Below are 6,000 nucleotides of genomic sequence, written 5' to 3' on the forward strand. Positions count from 1 at the left end.
TCAGACACACACACACACACACATCCACAGACGCAAAATCAAACCCCCCACCCCACCCTTGCCGTCCTCGCCTGACAGACACCCGGCCAGGCCCGCGTGCATTTCCATAAAACAATTGCAAGCCAACCTGCTCCCGTGTCGGGTGGGTGGGGTTAAGAGGGGAGTGGAACGCTGGCTAGCGCTCCTTAACAATGGCCTGTCAGATGAAAAGGCCCTTGGTGAACTTGATATACATTACAAAAGAGCCACACCACGGTAGTCCCCGGGCTCAGCCTCGCCAACCTGCGGTTGAATTTGAGCTTGGCGTTCATTCGTTTGTTTGCCCTTTGCGCCCCCCCCATCGCCTCTCCCTTCCCAACCACACCCCCTTCCTCTGAAGCCCACAGAAAATTACATACACAGCCTGCATGTGCGCGTGGCAGGCTGGCGCTGCGTGGAGGTGGCGGTGGTGGTGAGGTGCTTTGCATTAATTTTACAGTAAGGACAAAGCCAAGTCTGCAACATATGTGTGGTGGCAGTTATTAGTCAATTAATCAGTTGGCCTAAATAGACTATACGTTACTACAGCTCTCAGAAAGACATTTTAGAGCAAGCATAACAAATTATAGTCCTTTAAACAGCAGTTTAAAGTAAAATTCAAATATATGAAGTAATAAGAAGACTGTTTTTACCTGCTGTCACGGGAGTTCCCATTCACCAACAAAGCCATCGCATACGAGAGCGTGCAGAACTACAAGACTTTTGTTGGTGCTTAAAGTTGGGTTTGGGGTTAAATAAGAGAAGATCAGATGGCTATGAAACTCTAACACCTCATCTCCTAACCATTTTCATCTAACCTAACCATGCATCTATCCAGCTATCCATGCTTTTATCTCAAACAAAAGAAAACTTCCTGATTTCTTTGACCTCCTCGGGGTGCGTGAGTGTTCATCAGCCAATGCATGTAGATAGTGGGGAGTTTAAAACCCTCCTGCCACCCCACAAAGCTAAATCCTTTAATCTGCTCTCGGACACGTCTGGAGGGCAAAACAAACAAATAGGATCCCCCTCCTCCTCCTTTCCTCTACTACTAAGTTCAAACACACACACGCACACACAGAGCCCCTCTAGAGCGCACTGCCACCCCCCATCGCCGAACATGACATCACTGCGTGGAGAGGGTGACATTAACCCCCCTCAAGGTTAATGAAGTGAGGTTGTGACTGCAAGGTTGGTGATTCAAATCACGTTGGCGGGCATCTTGGAGAAATCCTCAAGCTTTACCAAGATCGAATATGGTCCCACTTGACTTCCTTTGTGAAGCCTGCAACATAATCAAGTATGGGCGGAGGCCAACGGCCTGGGAGAATATGTTTCGATGTATGTGGTTTTTATATGTGGTAGCTGTTAATGTTAAAAGGCAAGTCTAAAAAAAAGGCTGTTAACCTTTTGTTGATCGAAGCATCTGATATTAGCATCTTTAAATATTTTGCTCAGATGGTCACGCTGCAGTTTCCTGGTTTAGATGGATGTTAAGCTATATTTGACAATATGCCTAATTTGTCTATACACTCCACTATATATACATATATGTATATATAGCCACAACATTTGTTCGTGAACTCTAAAACCACTGCAAATGGCTGTCGAAAGATGAGACTTTTATATTTTTCTATGGTCCAAACTGGTTTAGCCACACAAAAAAAAGACATGGGAAAGGGAAAGATTCTGGCCTGTATTTAAACAAGCATGTTAGGGTTACACCGATGTATGGTGCTCAGTTTTCATAACGAGCACTGACTGTTGGTTTGAGACAAGAAACAAACAGTGGTCTCTTGTGTCAAAGTCCAATGTTTTGTTGATTCATCCATTCGCTCAGACCTCCTTCCACTGTGCACTCTACTGGTCTATGATATTGCATCTTATTCATCCCTCAGGCTGAATCTGTAAAGCTGTTCCTCCGTGGGTAGCTTTGGACTGCCCGTCTGCTTGCAGACAGCATATATTGTCAGTTGGGGGCTGTGTCAAAAGTATCTGGTACAACCGCTGTGTGGGTTACTCTTGCTTACAGGTCCATCAACAAGCTGCTGAGAAGACCAAAGTTATAATGTACAAAAAGCTGAAGTGAAACCGAGTGTTAAAAACAATGAAAAGTGTCCACTACAGCCACTTTGTGAGGTTATTTCAGTATTCCAGCCAACTTGGCAGCATTCAAGCGACACAGCGTCAACAACATCAAGCAATTGGGATTTTAGAGGACTACACAGGAGCATGTTTGAACCCCCCCACCCACCCAGTAAGCAAATACCTCTACAAAAGGGACACAACTCTCGCAACATAAATTAAGCATTAGACCTGAATCACGCTGGTTCACAAACACCCGGCAGCCTGATGACTGTTAATTGTGATTTGTCGCTGTTTAAATAAAATTAAATTTATATGAAATTGAACAGGAAAAATGTGCATTACTCATCCATTCAGCGAGTGGTTTCTTGTTTTCTCAGTGTGTTTGCATGAAAGACTCAGATTTGTGTGAAATATTACAGACCACCGAACTGCGGTGAAACTTGGAAAATTGCAACGTAAACCAGAAACCGAGAATGTTCACCTTCAAACTAAAAGTTGTGCCTAAACCGGAAACCACAATGTTTCAAAAGGTTGACTTTGAAGGTTAACTGGCTCCATTTACGGTTTGTGTTGCGCTTTTCACAGTTTTGCAACTGCTTGGTGAGGCGTTGGCGTTTTCTTTGCAAACCACCTCTTTACCACTGCAACCAACGCATTTCGAAAGGCTGCGTTTTGTAGTAGCTGAAAAGCGTTTGCAGGTAAGTCAACATCTTCTGTACAAACTCGGGGCAACTCTGGATATCTGCTAGCGACCAGAGCAATCCCAAGCAGCACCATTCATTTTTAGTGCTTTGCTTACTTCGCTCTCAGATACCTTGACCTCCTTGCTGAGTATGAGTAATTTTACCTAGCAACCTCCAGCAACCACTTGCCAACTAGTTGGAGACTACACCCTAGGGAACTGTGGCTGCCTGGGGAGTGGGGGTGGGAATCACTGACTAGTCTCTAGGCCTACATGATCGTTGTTTTAGCGGTCGATTTCACTCTGATTTCCGGCAATCAGCCGCCAGCTAATTAGGGAAAATCCTCATACTGTCTAGGTCTGTGTGAGCGGGGCCTTAGATGGCTCATCTGCACACGTGATGAACCAGCAAGAGTGTCAGATGCATTGATTTTCTTATCAGATATTAAATCATTTATTGGTTCCTTTATTGACAACTCACATACAGTCACTGATAGATGGAGTGTAGTGTGGTCTAACCCCTTATGAAGCCCAGTTTTACCCTTTCGCATTTTAATCCTTACATTTCTATTGCACAATGTAACTTTGCTTACACACTTCAGATCCGTGTCCTTTTAAATGTGGGTCAGGTGGTCTGACTGAGGTTTACTGCTATAACAATGAAAGTGTGTGTAGGGGGATGGGGACTCCAGCAGAGGTCAATGTTGAAAGGTCAAAAGATCAGCTTCAGAAAGAGTCGTGAACAGCAGCTGCTGTGTGTATATTATGCTTGCAATTTTTAAAAAGGGAGGAAAGAAGACAGAACGACAGGCAACTAAAAGTCTAGATGATCTGGAAATAAACCCTCTCCAAGAAAAATGTAATGTTAATACAAGCAGACAAGGAGTGAACCAAAACATCATTTTAGGTCACCAGAGAAATGTGTATCTATTTATATGTCTCCCTTGTCTGTCCTCAGTCTGGCCTCTCCCTTTTCCTTCCCTTTCTTCTGCCTATAAAACCAACCTTATTACCTTTAAATAAAAAAAACATTTCCCCCTCTTTTTTTCTTTTCCATTCATTTTCAGTCTCTTGCTCCCTGCGCTGCGGGTTACCTTGGACTCCTCACTGGGTGGGAGCTGCGATGAGCCAAAACGGTGATGTCACTGTTGTTATTTTCAAGAGGGGTGAGCTCATTGGCTGAAACCACAGAGGAGCTGGCATCCAAGTGTCAGGGAACAAGCAGCCGAGGTTGCTAGTGGCCTGACGCCGGCCTTCGTTTGCACTACAGCTGGGGAAAGCATCTGGGATAAGTTGCAGGAGCTCTCAGTCTATCTCTCCATCTTTCTATGTGTAAACAAGTGTACCAAATATTAACTAATACGAACGAATACGGAGCAACGAAGAGAACGACTGGGACGAAGTAGAAAGCGGCGCCAAGGCTGCAGCAGACAGAAAGACTAAACAGAACCGCTTTTTGCGTTTTAGAGTCTGCCTCGAAGGCCTCGAGCAGCAGCTACAGGAGAGTGGAGGCCAGCAGCCACATGCTATCTGACCGTGACACGGAAAGAGTGACACAGCTGCGCAACATGTGCCAGAGGACTGATAAAATACAAACTTCTCCTCGTATGATTTCTGCTTGGAGGCGTTGCTCTGTTAACTTTTATGCTGATGAAAAAAGAATCGACTCTGACACGTTAAGAACAATTTAGTAACGCTTATATTGTAGTGCGGTTTAGTGAATTTCCTGTTTACATACAGAAAATCAATATCACATCACAATGCTTCAAGTTTAGTTAGTGTGACGTTTGACAGAAAACCTTTTTTTTCACTTAAGGGTCGATATTGAAAAACCGTAGAGAACTTACTGTGATGAAGGTTGATAGCAGACACATTTTATTTTTTATTGCATATAAAACTCAGGTCCCATAACAGGATTTCAGTCAGGATGAGGTCTGGACGTTGACTGGACCATTGCAGCATCTCAGTTCTTTTCTTTTTCAGTCATTGATTGGGATCATTGTCCTGTTGCATGACCCAGTTTCAGCCAAGGGCTCTCGAATACTTTGGTATACAGAGGATTCATGGTCGACTCAAAGATGCCCAGGTCCTGTGGGTGCAAAACAAGCCCAAAATCCTCCACCACCATGCTGACAGTTGTTATGAGGTATTTGTGCTGTGTTTTGCTGGTGCAAACATCTCCACTTTGGTCTGTCTACCAAAAGCACATTGTTCCAGAAGTCTTGTGGTTTGCAAACCTAACCTGTGCTGCCATGTTCTTTTTAAAGAGAAGAGGTTTTATCCTGAAACCCTTCCAAAAAGCCATATTTGTTCAGCCTTTTTTTAAATTGTGCTCTCATGAACTTTAATATTTAACGTGCTAACTGAGGCCTGTAGTCTCAGATGTAGCTTTTGTTTCTCTGACCTTGACGTGAATTTGCTGGGATGTCCACTTCCCAGAAGATTCGCCGCTGTCTTGAATGTTTTCGACTTGTGAGTAATCTTTCTCACTTCAGAATCATGAACTTCAAAGTGTTTGAAAATGACCCTATAGCCCTTCCTGGATTGATGGGCAGACACTGTTGCTTCATTAAGATCATTGCTGATGTTTTTCCTTCTTGTCTTTGTGCTAACACACACCCGAATGCTCCAGACCAGAAAACTTTCAAAACCTCTGCATTTATATAGGCAAGCATACTTACTGATTATCAGTTAATTAAGTGAATTTGATTAGCAGCAACTGGCTGCTACTTATACTTACTTATTTGGAAGAGGGTAAGTAGCAGTAAGGCTGTACGTAGTTTTTCCACACACTGATTCTGCATGTTGTCTCAGTTCATGTTAAATAAGTACTGACATGGTGTAATATATGCAGGACTGAAAGAGGTGTACCGTATTTTTCGGACTATAAGGTGCACTTAAAATCCTTTAATTTTGTGCCTTATAATCCACGGCACGTTATGAATGAATTCTGGTTATGCTTACTGACCTCGAACCGATTTTATGTGGTACACGGCGCTCAAAATTCTGGCAAAAAATGTTTTAGTACGACTTTGGTAAGCTACGAAGCCGCACCGCTTAATGGATTGCCGGCGCATTAAGGCTACGGCTGTCATGGAGTGAGAAGTTAGCAAGAAATTAGCTCGCTAGTTTCTCCCCTAAACATGATATACCATGTTCTGACTGAGAGCTTTCTGAAAAAATTAAAACGTACAGCTCTGCTATCACTTCCA

Source organism: Oreochromis aureus, linkage group 3 (assembly GCF_013358895.1).
Source record: "Oreochromis aureus strain Israel breed Guangdong linkage group 3, ZZ_aureus, whole genome shotgun sequence".
In the NCBI taxonomy this organism is placed as follows: Eukaryota; Metazoa; Chordata; class Actinopteri; order Cichliformes; family Cichlidae; genus Oreochromis; species Oreochromis aureus.